General features: G+C 43.8%; 1 pseudogene across 1 annotated transcript in view; it reads left to right on the top strand.

Annotated features, from left to right (window-relative positions):
- LOC147883659 (uncharacterized) overlaps positions 1 to 19,268 on the top strand; it is a 103,035-nt pseudogene extending 83,767 nt beyond the window's left edge. Inside the window, exons 13-14 of the transcript XR_015543762.1 lie at positions 6,704 to 6,781; positions 18,032 to 19,268. The product of XR_015543762.1 is annotated as an uncharacterized LOC147883659 (transcript). The remainder of the gene's footprint in view (positions 1 to 6,703; positions 6,782 to 18,031) is intronic.
- Positions 19,269 to 19,520: the final 252 nt, after the last annotated feature.

The raw sequence follows: 19,520 nt of genomic DNA on the forward strand, positions 1-19,520 counted from the left end.
ATGCCGCTTGAAAAAGGCCCTCTATGGATTGAAGCAGGCACCTCGGGCTTGGCATTCGAGAATTCATTCTCATTTGCTCACACTTGGCCTTTACATCTGCAAGCATGGGACATATTTGCTGATTTTAGTGCTTTATGTGGATGCCATGCTTGTAATTGGGACACATGCTCAGCAAATTGCAGATTTAAAAGTTGATTTGCAGCATACATTTACTATGTCTGATCTTGGTCTTCTACACTACTATCTGGGCATTCAAATTGCTAGCAGTGAGGGGGGCATTTTGATGTCACAATCCAAGTACATTGGACAGCTTCTGCAGCGTTTTCAATTTGAGGATTGCAAGCCAGTATCCACACCATTAGAGACTGGTTTTCACATCTCTTTTGAGGATGTCAGCGGTACATGTGATGTCACTCTCTATCAGCAGGCAGTTGGTTGTTTGATTTACCTATGCCATACGAGACCCGATCTACAGTATGCTGTCTCACAGTTGAGTAGATATATGCACAGCCCATCTATGCACCATTGGCATGCCGTGAATCATGTTTTCAGATATCTAAAAGGTACTCAGCATTTAGGCCTTCTTTATGGGGCTGATACTTCACTTGTCATGCATGGGTTCACTGATAGTGATTGGGCTGGTTGTTCTGACACTCGTGTGTCACATAGTGGCAACTGTTTTATGCTTGGTACTTAATGTGTTTCCTGGTTCAGCAAGAAGCAGAGCACAGTTGCTACTTCTAGCTGTGAAGCTGAGTATAGAGCGGCTTTTACAGCTACAGTGGAGTGTGTTTGGCTTTGGAAACTACTTGTAGATCTTTGTGCATGTCAGACTACTACTACCATCATATTCACTGATGGTCAGTGTGCTTTGGCTGCCGCACGGAATCTTGTTTTCCATGCTCGCACAAAGCACATTGAGGTTCACTATCAGAGAGCGATTATGAACAGGTGATAATGAGTTGTCTTATGTTCCCACTGAAGACAACTTGGCAGATCTTTTTACGAAGGCTTTAACTCGACCTAAGTTTGAGGCTTTTCGGCAAGCTTTAAACTTAGTACCTTTTGTAACTTGATCGGTTGTATTTTGTACAGTTGTAGGTTGCTATATCCTATGGGATGAACATGTGCAACCATGACACTAGACATTTAGGTATCTTGAGCCATGTTCAAGATACTTCAGCCCATACCATGGAGGGGAGTTTGTAGGCTATCTCATGGGCTATCCATAGATGCCACTTATATTTTGGTATGAGCCTTGTAGTCCAAGTTATTGTCAGTTAGGGCTATTGGTACAGTTAGTTTATGTACCATCTAGGTCAGTTAGGACACTTAGTCCAGTTAGGGCAGTTAGCCCCAGGGCTTTGTTATGTTGGCTCTCCCTTGAGTCTCCACACTTCAGTTTTGCAGCAATCTATTACAGCATCTCGTTCTTCTCTATCATGCTTCCATTGCTTCCAACACCCAACAGAGGTAATGATGACCAAAATATCCCCCCCATCCTTCTTGATGTAGAGGGTGCTTTCCGTGGGACTATTGTGTAATCCCTTAGTTGCCAGGAATGCATCTATCTTGGCATACCATGCACGTGGGGCTTGTTTCAGCCCATATAAAAGCTTTGTTAAGCTTGCAAACCTGAAGTGCATTGCCAAAAAGTTCAAATCCAGGAGGTTGCTTGACATAAACCTCTTCCCGCAAGTCCCCATTAAGGAAAGCTGTTTTTATGTCCAACGGATGGCCGTTCCCCACAAAATTTGCAGCCATTGCAATAACTGACCGTATGGTGGTCATCCGAGATGTAGGAGAAAAAGTCTCCTTAAAATCTATGCCCTTCTTCTTTGCATAGCCTTTGGCAACCAGCCTTGCCTTGTACCTGTCAATAGACCCATCTGGCTTCCTTTTCACCTTGAAAACCCACTTGGTACCAATGGCATGCTTACCTAGGGGCAAATCCACAACATCCCAAGTATGATTTTTCTCTATGGACTGCAACTCATTGTGCATGGCATGCATTCAATGCACATTATCCTTTGCTTCTTCAAAAGAGTTAGGCTCCTCTTCATCAAGAAGAGTCCTTGCATAAGCTGTCTCAATTGAAAGAGCCCCCCCTGCGTGCCCTATTGCACTACGAGTCTTGCCAGGCAATGGGGCCTCAAGCCTACTCTCCCGGAGAGTCTGTAGCAACCAATTCGGGATTGTTTTGGCTGCGTGTATCTCTTGAATCTCTTGCCTGACAACCTTATCCACACCCTGTGGAGGTACAAAATCAGTTGGTGGCTGAATCAAGGCATGTGGATCAGAAGGAGGTTGCTGTAAATTTTGATTTTCGGCGGGGGAACCAAATGCTATAGGAAGCATCCCCTCAAACACATCATGTGTACTAACAAAAATCTTGCGTGTAGCAGGATTGTAGAGACGATAGCCTTTGCTTTGTGAACTATTATATCCCACAAAAATGCATTTAAGTGCCTTATCTGACAACTTGTTTCGAAACTCCACAGGCACGTGGGCATATGCAACACAACCAAAAACTCTGAAATGGTCCATGTGGGCATATGCAACACAACCAAAAACTTTGAAATGGTCCATTGAAGGCTTTCTCCCATGCCATGTCTCATAGGGAGTGATTGTCTTCAAAGCCTTTGTGGAAGCCCAATTCAAAATATAGTTGGCACACATGAGGCCTTCAAGCCAAAACCTGTGAGGCAACTTCTTACTTGTAAGCATGCATCTATCCATCTTCATGGCAGTGCGATTCTTCCACTCAGCTTATTGAGGTGTAAGCCTCACTGTAAGCCGATGCGTTTTTCTTTCTCCTTAAAAAATGCCTCAAATTCATGAGACATATACTCTCCCCCTCGATCTGTGCGAAGTGTCTGCACCTTGAGTCCTGTCTCATTCTCAACCATAGCCACAAAGTGTTTGAAATGCATAAACACTTTTGATTTTTCCTTGAGACCATAGACCCAAGTGTAGTTGGTGAAGTCATCTATGAATGTAACTAAATAGAGATAACCCCCAAAAGTAGGTGTCCTCATGGAACCGCAGACATCATTGTGAATAAGCTGTAATTTCCGTGTAGCTTTCACTGCACCATCCTTCTTGAAGGGAAGTCTATGCATCTTGCTAAGGATGCAACCTTCACATGCATGAGGAGGAGGCGACTCTAAAGGAGACAATGCATCAATCATATCATGCCTTTGAAGTGTCATTAAGCTGCCATAGCTCATGTGTCCATACCTGGCATGCCATAACTATGCATTCTGCATTGCAGCAGTGGGAGTGCTCACTGATAATGCAAGATTGGATCTTTTTTCATATAAATCAAGCTGAAAAAGACCCCGATACAAAGTGTCAAACAACATCAAAGCATAGTCATTCTCTGTCTCTGACTGCGCACTTATCATCATAAAAAACAACCTGAAATCCTCCTCTATTGAGTGAGGACATTGAAAGCAAATTCTTCTTTATGCCTGGCACATAGAGAACATCTGGAATTCTGAAATCTGTGCCATCCATGGATGTGAGAATAATGTCTCTCACTCCACACACTGAATAAGAAGAATTATTTGCACAAGTCACCTTCTTTTTGGTAGGTGGTGGGTGCAGAGATGCAAAAAGACTCTTCTTGGAAGTGATGTGCTTTGAAGCGCCACTATCAAAATACCAAGTATTCAGTGTCTCATTGACATTGAGAGAGCATGCATCCTTTGAAGGATCATAGCTGCAAGTCAAAAAAGCACAAGGGTCATCATCATTAGTGGCTGTAGCATGTGAACTACCCATTGAAAAATCTGAAGTTCCACAAAGCTGGCTGCAACATCTCCCCCATCATGAGAATGTGGAGCTGATGCATCTGACACAGCCATACCTGAATCCCTTTTCTTCTCTTTGGCTATGCGCTTCTTGCATTCTCCAATATAATAACCTGGCTTCTTGCAATAGTGACAAATGCCCTTATTTTTTTGCTTATTTGCATCACCCTTAGCCTTATAAGAGTCTGTCTTGAATCAGCTTTATGCTGATGTGTAGGCTGATTGGCATGTGGCTTTTGCTGCCCTTTACCCTTGGGCTTGAACTTGGAAAGCATAGCATCCTCGCCAGCCCGGGTTGCCATATTTGTGCGAGTCTGCTCCTCCTGCAACAGAGGTCCTACCAACTCGTGAAAAGAGAGAGGATTGCTACCTCCCCTCAAGACAAATTCAGCGAGGTGTGGAAACCAGGACTCAGGAAGAGAATTCAGAGTGGTGGTGATCATTTCTGATTCTGGAATGACTTCATCAATATTCAACAATTGTTCCCTCAAATCCTAAAGCTTAGTGAGGTGAGAATTCATGGAATCTTCCTCATCCATATGCGTATGGGAAAGCTCTCGGTTCGGATTGGAAACTCTGGCATCATTTCTTGCTGCAAACATACTCTCTAGTATCTCCCAAGCTGCCATAGATGTCTTCAATGACCAAATGTGAGGTATAATGAACCTCTTGACAGAGAGAGAAATCACTGAAAGAGCTTGTGCATCTCTAGAGTCCCATCTTTTCTGCTCTGCTGTGGGAGCTCTTGGAGCAGGAGCTCCAACTACTTCTGCTGCATTTGCACCTCTACCCCTGCCTCCAGTTGTAGGAGTGACAGGTGTAGCCACTGTATCTGGTCTTGCTTCATCTCCATTGACATAATCCCAAAGATGTCTACCAACCAAGATATTGCGAACCATGAAACTCCACAAGGAGGAGTTGGTGCCATCCAACTTATCCTCCTGTGTGAGAACTTCGAACACCTCATTGGGGTTGTTCTGAGCCATTTTTGCTAGATAAACTAAAAAAACACAGCAAACTGACCAAGTAAAGTCCCTTTTTGGGATGTCAAATGCACAAGTAAAATCTGCATAGAAAATCTGCCCACAGCGACAGATACTTCACAGCCTATCAAAGGCACAAAATGCGCCTCAATGCTCTTTTGAATGCCAAAAAATCTGCAAGTAGAATGTGCAAAAAGTGGCAAAAGTCTGCAAATTGAGTCGTACTGAGTCCAGAACTGCTTGCAGACTTCCAAAATGCTCTTTTACCTGCAAAATTGCAACCCACATGCAAAAGCCCCAATTTCTTGCGGAAATTGCATAAAAAAGAGGGCAAATGTTCTGAAAGCTCCAAATATTGCCCAAATTACACTCTGCCTGCAAAAGCCCCAAATTTCACTTCTAGATTGCAATGCAATTGCAAAAGCCCCAAAAATTCTCCAAAACTTGCGGATCTACTACAATGTTTGTTAAAGCTTCAAATGTGCTCCCAAAAGCAAAGCCAAACAATGGCTGAAAGCACTACTGAGCCTGCAAATGAACCTTGCCAACAAATGATGGAAATGGGACACCTTCAGCTTGCAAAAATCTGGTGGTATGGAACTGACACGCAGGTACATAGCTGTACATACGAACTGTACGGAATTGTACATACGGACTGTATGGACGGTTGTACGGAACTGACACGCAAGTATGAAAATCCGTATAGTCGTACGGGTTGTACGGACAGGTTTTTGTGCGGGTGTACGGACGGGAGCAGGCATTGGCATGGAATCTGTACAGTTGTACGGAATGTACAGGGCGGCAGGTCGCGATGAAGCTGCACGGACTGTACGGACGGCAGGACGAGCGGGAGCTGGAAGAGAAGAGCAAGGAGCGGGGAGCAGGTCCGAGAAGGAAGTGCTCTGATACCAAATGTGAGAAAATGCGAGAGAGAGCAAGAGTAAGCAAGATGGAGAGTGAGCTGAACGTAGTTCACTCCCTAAGTGTACTGAACTGAAGTGACTGAAGTGTAGTACAAAGAAAGAGATAAGGGTTTTGTCTAAGTGACAAGCCCTATCTAATCACTAACCGTGGTTAGGGGAAAAAACCTCTAAGAGGGAAAAGTGGCCCTAACTCACTTATTACATTACATTGGCCATTGCCTAGAATATAATAATAATTCTAACAGGGCACTGTGCCTCTAACTCTTGTTCCTAGTGATAAAACCTGTTCTTTTACTAGAGTGGCAGAAGCAAATGAGCGGGTAGATTGACCAGTGGAAGGCAGAAGAGAGGCAAAAGAAGGCTAGGGCTGGAATAGGCAGGACTTAGGACAGAAGAGGGCGAAATGGGCTAGAAGGGAGGCCTGTCAAGCCTAGAAATCTGATCTTTCACGCCTGACATTAGATTTATGCTACTCCAGTAAAATATTCACTCCTTTTATGCGATCATTCTATCAGTGTGTTTTTCAAGTCAAAGAAAAATGTGCACTTCTAACTATAATGTTTGGTAGTACTTATTATCCTATGTTGGATCTAGAGGCTACAAACAAAAATAATGAAAACTTTTTTTTGTGTTTGTGTTTGCAATTATATTCCTATGTTGGATCTAGAGGCTACCAACAAAAATAATAAGAAGTTTTGTATGTTTTGATGTTTGCTAGTATTAATTTTTCCTATGTTGATTGTAGAGGCTATCAAGAAAAGTAATGAAAAGTGTTTCTGTGTTTGTAATTACTTGCTTCAAAACTTCAAGAGATTATACATGTAAAAACCTTGTATGGGGTATGCATTTCTTTGAGTTCTGTATGGAAGCGATTGCTTGTTTCTCTTCTACCATACCATTGGGCTTTGTCGTCATGTTAGAGTGTCTCTCTTGTTAGTAGGATGTCCTATGTTACAAGAGGTTTCTGTTGTTTCATTTACAGGAAAAGGAACTCAGAGATATGCATGCAAAGATGGAACAAGGTGAACAGCACTTGGCTGAATTGCAAGCACGTCTTGAGGTAAAGGTCTCTGTAATGAAATGCTTGGATAATGTTTAATAACTTATATGTCAGTGTTAGCATATGTTTAGATGTGTGTGTATGTGTGCGCGTGCACGTGTGTGTGATTAGATCATTATGTGTATCTATCTTGTACTGAGATCTTCTCGTGATGTATTTTTCCACATCTCGCTTTGGGATAGTGATTCTGTAATATAAAGCTACAACATTTTCACCAAAAGAAAGAAATAAAGTGTGTGTGTGTGAGAGAGAAAGAAAGATTTTTAGAGGATGAGTTTGGGAGTGTCCCCGGATTCATCTAGGTATATAAAAAGATTTATTAACACCTGCAGAAGGCCTCACAGGAATATGAGGCAAAGCACATAGCACACGACTAAATTCTAATACTATTATGAATCAAAAGTGGCCTTCATTACATCATTTTAGACTGAGAGTCCTTGGGATTAGATTGAGAGTCTTTGGGTCTATGATTAGGGGGGGGGGGAGAGAGAGAGAGAGAGAGAGAGAGAGAGAGAGAGAGATTATTAAAGTTTGCTAAAGACCGATGAGTCTATGAGATTGAAGAAAAACCTGATACAATGAGCAAAAGGGTGGAGCTACTAAGCAAGCATCCTAACCCATGCTAGAAAACTGTGTAGACATAGTTTGTGATATCATAGTACATGTCCACCATAAACCTATGCAGCCATCCTGGCATCATCATCCTCATGTGGAGACACAGTCTGATCCAATACAATACAATAGGCATATAGGACATCAAGATACACCTAGCGGCGGACTAGGCAGTGTAGGCAAGAAGCCCGTAATGGATCGTTGTCTGCTATTTGGATGAGTAATCTGTCGTGTCCTCCTGGCCACTGCCCGACGTCTGACGAGCGCCACTATAACACCGGTTGGCTGCACCCAAGGTCTGAAGAAAGAGGAGATGTCAATGAGTGTGATCTATGTGCCTATCCTCTGCCTGGTGTGACGCGTCTTGGTCTTTGCCTCTCTGCTAATCGTGGCTGAGATAGCAACTTGCTCTGCCTGGAAGAACTTTGTGATCGTACTCTAGGATGGGTCGGGCACGGTTCCCTGCTCCTGTCTCCTTGATCTAATGAGACGATCTCATGTCGGACCGCCTCGTGAATAAAAGCTGCCAAGCATCTCTAGTTTGGGTATAGGAGTCGTCTAGGAGGCCCTTGAATCGGTCTCTGAAGAGGCAATGGTATTGTCCACGAATCTCATAGTAGACCGGGCAATGGAAAAGAAACTGCTCCTCTTACTCCACCTCATGGCGCTCACACAATGTGTAGATACGACTCTCCATGGGTATCCCCTCTGCACGCCTGCTCTCGATACGAAGTCGGTGTGATGACACATGTAACTGTCCAAGGGCAATACTAAGTGAATGTGTTACGTGGATCTCGGTATACCCTAGTGGGATGATGATGTTGGTGAACTGAAAGGAAAGCATGGAGTGAACACAAACTGAGAATTCTTGCTTATAGAATGAAGAAAGGTGAGGTCCTTAAGTAGGCACCTCTTACATGATCACTGACATCACTAATGACCTCTGAGCTCCACAATCATCTCCTCAATTTGCTCCTAGATTCTCTCAATCATCCTATGTGGCTTCTACCACCACCTAACAGTGCTTATGGGCACCTAACTGTGCCTCTAGCACACACACATAGAAACCAAGGTGTGCCTTGGGCATACACCTTGAGATATCCCATCATACCCCCCCTCAAGGGAATGCCTCAGGCTATGTCAAGGATACATCTAGTCTCATAGTTTCTCATGCCATCTCATGGTGGTCAAGGATAAATCTATGGCTAGGTTCTCATGCTAGGAAGGGGTTCCCAAGGGTGTGAAGTAAACAAAAGGGAAACAAAAGACCTTCCAATGGTTATCTCCCCTGCATGTACATGCACACAATGTGTGCAGGAGGTACCATGGAGCAAAACACATACACATGGCCTACATCATATGGTGACCAGAGGTGTTTACAAAACACAATAGTTTATTTCATTCATTTTGGAGGACTATCCAGGCTGAGTACCTTGACTCAACATAAAAAAGGGAGATCTGGAGCATATATGGAGATGATTCAAAAAGCATAATCTTCATAGGATGCCTCATCTTGTGGAGGCACATCAACTGAAAGTAGATTGGTAGTCTCTGGCTTTGTAGTTGCTTCCTTTTTGGCAACCATTATCTTGGCAATCTGCAGCAAGGAAGCCATGTTGACATTCTCTTCCATTGTAGCATAACAAGACATTGCTTTATGATTTGGCTTTCCACATATTTTGCATAAGCAAGCTATGAGAGGGTCTAACCCAAAATGGGCAGTGTCTAGTGCCTTATAAGATGGTACCATGATAAAAGAACAAGTGGATCTGAAAATTTGAGAGAACAATTATCTTGTCATCTCCATAGTTGTGTAGAGAAGCATATCTTAGGTATCTGACCTTCATCTTTTTCTTGTACTTGGAGTCAAATGAAGGTGCCATGAGACGGTAGATATCTGTCAAACTGATCTGATACAGTCAAGCAATAATAAATGCAGCTTTGACAGTCAAATCTTTGAAGAAATCTGATCACCCTGAGGTGCTAGTGCCAACCAAGGTAGCCTGCGTCGCCCTATGGTACATGAGCCGTACGCGAGCACGTGCTAGAGATAAGGATAGTCTGGAATGTCACATCTAATTGCAAAGGAGATGCCCCGAACTCATCTTGGATGATCTGATGAGGGACATATGGCTTGCTGCGTATCATTCGTGAAAATAGGACAACCTGTAATCTCTCCACTCTAGTCCACTTTGTGTCGGAGAGGTTTGGTCCCCAACAAGTGCTACCATACATGCTTGCAGGTTAGACCAAGGAGTCGAAAAGGAGAACCTTGGTCCGTGGTTCGCGGGTCTTGAAAGTGCGAGTCGAAGCATTGTCTCTCTAATCGGGCGAGGGAAGTCCTCATAAAAGACTCAAGCTCGTTTATGTAGAGGCCAAACAAGGTCGATGAGAGTGGACAACCTTGTTTGACCCCCATGGTGCTCAAAATCTCATCTGTCCATCCGCCCCCCGTTTGAACTTTGCCCAAAGCTCTTGCAGATCCTCAAAAACTCTTATAGATCCTCATGCTTGCCAAAAACTCTTGCAGATCTAAATGGATGCACAGTTCAAATGGGTGGAGCGCTTGCAGATCCTCATGCTCTCACGGATGATCCGGGGGAAACCATCTGTACCACATCACATCATTCAGGCCAAGTTTGGTGCTTCTCCACTCCAGCTAGATGCAGCCTTTCAGACCATCACATATCTACACCGGGTTAGATCATATGGGGACTGCACATCACAGACTCACAGATGGTTTGTGAGACTAGGGTTTCACATCGATAGGATACCTCCTTTTCAATACAGTTTAGATGCCCATCCGGTACTCCCACCTACCATCCCGATCGGGCCACACACCAACCAAGTCATTCAAGAGGATCTCCTGTAGGTACACACCTTTAGGACCTAGTTGGAGTCGAGGGAGCTTCCAGTGAAGCTGAGTTTCTACAGAGATCACTGTCTTCGTATTTCGGAGGAGGGATTCATCACACCACCAAGGTACATTGAGCTTCATATGCCTCACTCACTACGGATCTCCATCGGACAATTTCGGGTATCATCACACCGCCTCTGCATATAGAGCGGCAGAGGAGAGGGGATCCCTAGGGAGTATCGCATATGCATATTGTGCGACTGTCAGGAGGTTGAGTCGGAGGAGCATTTTATTTTCAGGTGCCTAGTGTACTACGAGATCCGAGGCCACTACCACTGTCTCTTCAAAGACGGCTCCGGGCTCCTTTCCAGATTCCTTGCTTACCCAGATCAGAGATGCCTCGCGGCCTTCATTCACGAGGGGTCCGACACAGAGAGTACTTACTCAGGTGACAGGGCTTGGCCACACCATCAGACACCTCCCAAAGTAGGATCACAGAGTTCTTCCCATCGAGTGACATTGATTGTCCAGTCTCTAGCCGTAGACATGACAGAGACCCCGACCCAACGATCGTAGCACGACACATGAGACATTGAGGGGACACACATATCACTTTGGGAGACCTCCCGTCATTGTTTAGACCCGAGATACGTCCCACGGGAGTCATGGTGGCTCTGGTCTTGCGTCGAGCCTCCTCCAGGAGACTGAGACGCACGGGACCCCTTGACGGACGCCAGCGCCCCATCACTGGCTATGCACCAGCCAGGGCAACATGACATACGGAGGATTACATTCCGCTCCAGTCTTTTTTCTTTTCACTGTCATACCCAGATGTATTTGATTATGTATGATCAGACTTAGGATTCAGCACGGGTGATGATGCTCGTTTTAGTAGCTCCACCCTTATTGGGATTTGTATCAGGTTTTCTTTCAGTCTCATAGACCCATCGGTCTTCCGAAGACTCTAATATAATTTCTTTCTTTCTTTCTTTCTCTCTCTCATAAAGTGCCATAAAAGCCTTAACTATCTCCGGCCCATACCCCAGTCCCTTAACCTCCTGATGAGGCATGCTCGAGGTATTGTATCAAAGGCTTTGCGGAAATCTACAAAGCAGCAATATACCCTTTGTCTCTTTGTCCTGTCCTCCTCTATGCCTCTCCTAAGTGTCAGGATATGATCCATGGTCCCGCGCTCATGTCAAAAGCCTGCTTGTCCATCTACTCTGAGTCCCTGCAGCTCTGCATAGTGATTGACCTCCATATCTAGAAGCGAAGCATATTTCTTGGACATGACATGCCCAATCATAATGGTCATGTAGTTACTTGGATCAATGGGATCCCCTGCCTTGTGGATAGGTGTGATAGTGTTGAGGGTCCAAGTGTGTGGGAAGCCGAGACAAACTACTTCATTAAATAGCTTTACCACGGTAGGGGCTAGGATATCAGTCTCGTATGCAACAAACTCGGTGCATAATCCCTCATGATCCTTCGCTCGGCCATTATGAAGCTTCATGACCGCATCTTTGATGCCCCCCTTAGTGAAATGAGTGCACGAGGTAGGTCGTGGTATGTGCGAGGGATCAGGTGTGGGCTGCTCGGGGATGTCATAAAGTGTGCGGGTGTAGTTGTGCCAAACTCGAGTGTCTGTGAGTGGTGAGGGGGACCGCCGTTCAAGAAACCGTTGCGAAAAGTCTTTGGAATTATTTCTGAAAAGAATGTTCAGTAATTCATCCTAGTTTTGGCAAGCAAAGTTTCGTTTCTTTTGGCAAACTAGACGGTGATACTCGCGTAACGTGTCTAGTTCACTTGGTAAGCCATGTTGGAATTCGAATCGGAGTTGTCGGCAAAGAGCCTTACACTCATCATCGTACCACCTCTTACATGGCACGGATCCTAAAGGCGGTGGTCGGTTAGAACGTGTGGTGTATGGGAAGGCATGAAGGGCAGCTTCGTGCTATGATCGGCCAATCAACGTGGCCCAATTCTCTAGGAGGGGTATGTGGTCAGTATAGGTGAGTAAAGTGCAGAGCCGTGCACAATATATGGGTGAGACACTGTGGTTAAAGTGTATGTCGTGATAGGTAATGTAGGTGGGTGGTGTGGTGAGTGGTAGAGCAAGGCGGGGAGTGGTGATATTGAAGAAGAGATATGTGTGATCAGTCCCAGGTGGTGGTGGTGAGAGGGAGAAGTCTGTGATATGTGATGTGAAGGCATGGGATCCCAAGATATAATCACTATGCCAGAGCCCCCTCCATGCGGAAAGTAGGTGAAGCCGTTGGAGGAGAGCCATCGCTCAAGACCATTATAGATAATGAGATCGTGTGCCATACCTAGATCCAGTAGTACATGTCCGTAAGAAGTGATAGGGGCCCGTCTATAAGAAGTGATAGGGTCCATAAGAAGTGATAGGGGCCCGTCTATCCGCAGACACTTGTGATATGTCAGCATCAGCCAGGTCTATCTCAGGAAGTAAAACAACGTCCTCTCGAAAATCTAGTAGTGGCATCTGGTGTGCTCTTGTCCTCGCGTTGAAGTCTCCCACTAGGAGAACATCTCCGCAGCTCGAGAAACCCATGATATTATGATAGAGGGGTGTATATGGTGATGTCTCAGCCTCCTCCCATATTGTCTTGGCAAAATGTGAGGTCTCTGGTGGGAAGTAGTAGGTCGCTATGAAGAGATCATGGTTGGTTGTGCATCGTAGTCGGATCCAATGAAACCTAGAATGTGGATCTCTCATCTCCACTGAAATCGCCCCAATAAGAGTGATCTATATAAGGCTGATGCTACTCCTAATCCCCGTACTTTGCCTTCTCCCTTGTCTCCCGCTTGTAGGCTGACTCCCAAGTGTATCCACTGACCATTGGCAAGGGGCGCTTTGGGCTTTGATGTGTCTCTGTGTAGAAGACTATATCTTTTCCTGTGTATGGCTGCGAGAAATTCCCAGGCTCGGACTAGAGGGTACCATTACAATTGCAAATGGTGCAAGCAAGGGTCTCAGTATCTTGAGTCTCATAGACCCCGCACCCCTATGTGGAGGAGCGCGGCAGGGTCCGGTAATGAGACGTCCATCTCGCACTTCCGCAGACGTGCATATGTTGGAGTACACTGCTAACCCTGTGCAGCAAGGGCTAAAAGCATGGTCCAGAGCAAGCAAGCTGAGATCATTGTGTGTGGAGGAGCAACAAAGTTTCGCTTATAATATCTTGAGCTTAAAAGTAGCTTTGAGGAATCTAATAAGATAGGGATAGCATAAACAGTCTCTGGAAAAGATTGGGTCATACTTGCAAAATCATGATCTAGAGAGAGAAAGACTAAAGTAGGGAGAGAGAGAGAAAGAAAGAAAGAAAGGAAGAAAGTTTATTAAAGTCTTCGGAAGACCGATGGGTCCATGAGACTGAGAGAAACTTGATATAATAAGTTGAAAGGGTGGAGCTACTAAATGAGCATCATCACCCACGCTAAAAGATAGTCATATCATCATCATCATCATGTCAAGTGCAATATCCACATGCATCAGATATGCGAATGGGAGGGTTCCAAAAAGGTGTAGGATATTAGGGTTGGCCTAGTGGTGGGCGGGGTTGTAGTGGCATGAAGCCAATGATAGAGCATTGGCTGCTATTTGTGGATGTGGTCCGTCGTGGCCTCCTGGCCATCTGACAAGGGCCATGGTAAGCCTAATCGGTTGTGCCCTGGTCTTGAACATGGATGGATGAGATGAAATGGGTATGGAAATACAAAACTCATTGTCCATGCTACGGCAATACTTTGTACTACAATTTGTAGAACAGAACATGCTATCCACTAAGTTTGATAATCTTCAAAGATCAAACGACGGAATTCAAAAACTGACACTGCCAAGGGTAGTTCAAAACCATCGAGACACTGTGACATATTATTTCAGCAAGCTAAAAAGTGCTATCATGGAGGGAAATTTGTCACTATCGTCAAGATGGCATGAAGAATTAAAGAGCAAACGGATCACTATAGTTGCAAAACTATAACAAAGGTATATGATGTCGCAATGATCATTGAAGAATCAATCAAGAGAGATCGAGGAATGGTTAAAGCAGAATTGGAACGACAGGTTTCTAAACCTGGATATGATACAAGTGGAGCCATTTCTAAACCCATTGACACACATAAGTCAAGGCCTTTAGAATCATCAGAGGCATTGAATAGTAATGCAGATACTCTGCCAATGTGTTCAAACAAATCGCCTATCACTAAAATGTACTCAATTGAAGATCAACTAACTAGGGAATAGAAAAGTAGGAAGAAAGGCTCTAAGAAAGGTACCGTGAATGTACATTGAACCAATGACCTCGAACCAAATTTAACAAAAGTAGATGCACAAAGGGGGATGCAACCCAAAGGATAGCATTGGATGGTTTTGACACACATCTGTCCAAGGATGCAAAAGAGGATGTGGCATGTAAGAACATCCCTGTCACCCAATCTCTTTGAATACAACACCTTTGCATAAATATGATGTAGAAATTATTCTCTTGGATAAGTCTCAAATATGGATGACACCCATGGAAGAGGAAATACATCTTGCTTATACAACCAAGGATTCACCAAGGCTAAATGCAAAGATGAACAATCAGAAGCACCCTCCTATCAACACCCTTCAACGCCAATGCTTGACATGTTGAAGAAAGGATAACAAAAGGGAATAGACCCATTACCAAATTTGCAGCAGTTCAAGGGTGTTTTCCAAGAGCAAGCACAAATAATGCATGAATTCCAAATTACTTGGCAACAAAGTTGATACAGCTCAAGAAACAACTACAACATGAGCAGGATCACAAGAACAAACTTACTTCATGTTGTGTAGAGCAAAAAAATGAGATACAAGCCTTAAAAGAGGAGCTCATTGAACTTAGACAAAGGCTACTGGCCCCTATCAAAGAGCTACACCATTTGTCAAAGCGAAGAGTCAACAATATCAAGACGACAAGAAGGCTATCAAGACAAGCTTTGTTTAACAATTAAAAATCAAAGACGACTTTAAAGACAATCACTCGACAAATGGAAACCCAACAAAATGTCAACATGGACCCATCAACGGAAAAGGACATGGTCATTCAGTAGCAACGGGTATTCCACGTCATATAATCAGAGGCAATTCAAACAACGAAGAAAATCTATCTAGATACAAAAAAAAGATGCACATTGCTTTGTAACCAATAGACATCAATATTGGATAAAAGATTAAGGTGGGCATGGATCCCCAAAAGATGCATCAAGAAAGCCGTAAATACCCATGTCCAAAAAAAACTTAAAACTATTGATAGACCATGCAATGAGCCAAAAGAAATATGGGTATCTTGACGATAGCATGCAAGACTTGCAAAGAGTCACTCTATGTCCACACAAATCGAACACACACCAAGCGTGAAGTCATCAATTACATATGTTTCTCACCAAAAAGAGCGCCATCCATCCCATTTACAAATGAAACACTTTCAATGCATGAAAAGAATCAAGCCCAAGGGATCCAAAGTACAAAAGGTATAGAGCTACATGCATCAGCAGAGACTTGCATAATCAAAGGATGGAACACAATTCAACATTCCACCATATAGAATGATGAGGTTGCACTTTTGCCCGATCCATATCCACATCTGAACTCAAGTGTCAACTCTCTATCCTAGTTCAACTTGCCAACACTCTAAACGACTCAAGCACCGGACTAGAAACACTTCAAGAAAATCCAAAGGCCAACATGAAAGAAGCTTTTCGATGAAAAATGTTCACAGATGATCTTGGTCTTTGAAAGAAGGAAGGATAAAAACAAATAAAGAATGGGCATTCACTAAAACTCCATCGGAGTAAGGTTTAAAAAAAATAAAGAAGTGGCAGTTGGTAAAACTCCATCTGAGGTCCAAATCACGAACAATAACATGGCTTCTCAACCATGGCACCGATGAATAAACTTTGTAGATAAGATTCTCTCAAATCTTGCAACTCTGTGAGTCTACACCTAGACAAGATAAGTCAATAGACAAGTTTTTCCATTTTAGACATGATAGATGCATAAATAAAACCCCATTGGATAGGGAAGGGCACGAACATTTAAGCACTCGATCTCAAAATTAATGCACATCCTTGGGAGTCCATAGGTGAATAGGTGATGATACTGAATATCTGCTCTATGTAACACTAGACACCCACCTCTTCTTTATGTAACACTAGACACCCACCCATCTCCAAGCATGCACTCTCACAATCTCTAGGTGAATATAGGAAGCAGTTAAGAGCACAACGTATATTACTTCCTTTCAAGAAGTGAAGACGAAATCATTCGTCTTTGACTTTATTGATACCTGCAGCCATGTATCCTTACCTTGGTATGGATGGGTTAGATTTTTAGAAGCTTGAGGTACTCATGCCCTCGTGTATTTCCTCACCTTCAACTAGAGGCAGTCTTCTACAAAGACGCATAGTATCTAGGGACTCAGTGGAAGGGCACACTCAGCCTCTAGGGTTTGCACTCATATCTTCCTAGCAGTTGGCCACTGAGGGGTATCGAGCTGATGATACTAAGAGGTAATGATATATTTTACTGCCTTAATACTTCTTGATAGACTGGATACCACCATTCCATGTTAGCTTAGATACCCCTGGTGGTGCCTGTATACCTCTTTCCAATATAGCTCTTCAGGTGAATTACAATCTGGGCCATAGAACTCAAGACTACAAGGTTCAATTGTCAAATGTTGCATGTGATGTGACAAGCGTGTAGAGCTCAAAATCTGATCGCTTTTCCTTCTGGGAGCTGCCTGAAGATTCCTGCAAAGATAATTGAAACAAAGCATCAAAATGCAAATATAATTGAAACAAAGTGTAAGGCATTATATAGCTCATTAATTTTGGTATATATGTTAAGGAGTCTGTGACCTGCAGTCTGTCCTAGTGAATATCCTGTACGATACTTCTGAAGGCACTTCTGAAGGCCAACTTCAGCCTTTGGCACCAATGGTTTTGGGTACATTCAATCATCTTCTTCAAGCCCAATCATATACTGGATGAAAAGGGGTATTTTGTTCTGGGTAAAAACATAAGTTTTTCAGCTCATGGATACTTCCAACAAGAGTGAGGAACTCAAGATGTCAAGAACCTGGGAGGAGACTTTGTTCAGAATTCTAAGCAAGTGTCCGCATTTGAAATCAAGGACCTGGAGACCTAATGAGCACCAAACATAGGAAAGCAACATCAAATCCTAGCGGAGTGGGTGGGGGACTATGTGGGAGAAGCAGGACTGTAGCTGGGTCAAGCTTCAATGCTAGCTTGGCTCTGCTTCACATTCCACCTCATCCTTTACTGTGCCTGTACAAGGCCGACGTATATGACACCTGTCGCTTTAGATGGTTCTTTAGTATGTTTCTGCTGCTTATGACATGACAAAGGACTTTCACCAGCATACAACTTGTAAATGATTACAATATGGACCATGGTGCCCTGCCACTTTCGCTGTCTCCCATTCTTAGTCTCTTCAATGTGGTGTTTATTTTATCCCATAGTTTTTGCATTGTTTATTGTGTGAAACTTTATGAGAAAAAAGGGGGGCTTTTTTTAGTGGAACTCTCTCTTGTAGTAATATGTGTATGAAAATCACATGAGGCAACTAACACACTGCACTTGATGCTGGTTGCACATGGAATCTCATGTTCTATATTGCTGCAGCTTTATTGAGGTAGTAAATCTTTTCTCAACAACATGAATTCTCTGTGGGTCCTTAAAATTGTTGCTAAGCCTTCCCGTTGTTTCAGGATCAAGGGATGAAGTTAAATGTGCAAGAGGAAGAGCTTATCGTATTAAGGTCTGAATCGCAACATTCAAAAGCTCTTGTTGATGCAGCAAAAGCAACTGCTCTTTCATCAGAGAGAGAGCTTGAGGCTTTCAAGCAAGATAAGACCCACCTGGAAGACGAACTGAGTGCTGGGCTCAAAAGGCTAGAGGAAGCGGAAGAAAAATGCAGATTGGCTGAGAGGAATGCTCAAGTAGCCATTGAACAAGCTGAGAGAGCTCGGGATGAGGCTTCACAAGCAGAAATAGCCAAATTAGAGGCAGATCGGTTGGCTGTTGAAAGACTTGCTGCACTGGAAAGGGTTGAAAGGCAGTCTGAAGCCCTGACCAGAGAACAAGAATTGTTGACCAAAGACCTGGAAAAGGCATGCTTATCAGAGGAAGAAGCTGTATCCAGGGTCAAATCTTTGGATAAACAGCTGGAGGAGAGAGAACAGGAGATGGGAGAGCTTTTGGATTCTGCTCGTGAACAAAGGGCAAATACTATTCAGGTGCTCGAGAGCTTGATAGCATCTGAGAGGCAGGCATGTACTGAAGCCAATGCACGAGCGGAGACTTTGTCTTTACAGTTGCAGGCTACCCAAGCAAAACTGGACTCTTTGCAGCAGAAACTTTCAACAACCCGTTTAAATGAAGCAATGTTGGATAGCAGACTCAGAACACGCAATGGAGAGCTAGCAGGTGGTATGGGATCTTTCCGAGGAAAGAGGCAAAGGGAAGATGACAATGGGCACAGGGAATCTGTGCAGGATATTGAGGTCGGCACAGACAGCACCAACTTGAAGAAGCGGCCAAATGTCACAGGTGTGGAGAACGGGGACAATTCTGTACGTGGCCAAGTTAACTTATCTGACAAGCTTGATGGTAACAATGCTCCTAATGATTTGAAGGATCTGGAAGAAACACAAAGTTTACAGCTCCTAGGCTGAGGCAAGAATTAACAAAGGCAGGTTTTGGCGAGGATCTTTTGCAGTTACGAAGTCCTACAAAGAAGGAGATTTTGGATCTGTACGAGATGTTGGTACTTCAGAAATAGGTCCTCGCCTATTGTCTTTTTGTCACTTGTATTGTATATGGTCCTATATTATGGTGTTGTATCTGGAAGCCAGGCAAGTTGGATCAAGTATCATATCTGGTCTGAGTAACATTGTAACATGAGAGTATTTGTTTAATGTAAGTAATGGTGGGTGTTTCTGTTTAGTGCGTAGATTCATTTCAACAACTAAAGTACAGGTCACAGTTGGTTTCTAAATGCAGATAATCTTGTCTCCTGAACATCTATGTGTATTCTGTTCTAGCATCCTATAACCTGCAAAGCACATCACACACATGCAGTCCATGGAAATGACGTCTTGTGCTCCTTCAGGGTCCCAGGGATCTAGGTTTGTAAGCTTGTGTACTCTGGGCAGGGCAATGTGCGGTCCTAATGCAACCATTTCATCCATGTATCCT

This window comes from Dipteris shenzhenensis, chromosome 28 (assembly GCF_047967505.1).
Source record: "Dipteris shenzhenensis isolate YYH24624 ecotype China chromosome 28, Dip_SZ_1.0, whole genome shotgun sequence".
Taxonomy (NCBI): Eukaryota; Viridiplantae; Streptophyta; class Polypodiopsida; order Gleicheniales; family Dipteridaceae; genus Dipteris; species Dipteris shenzhenensis.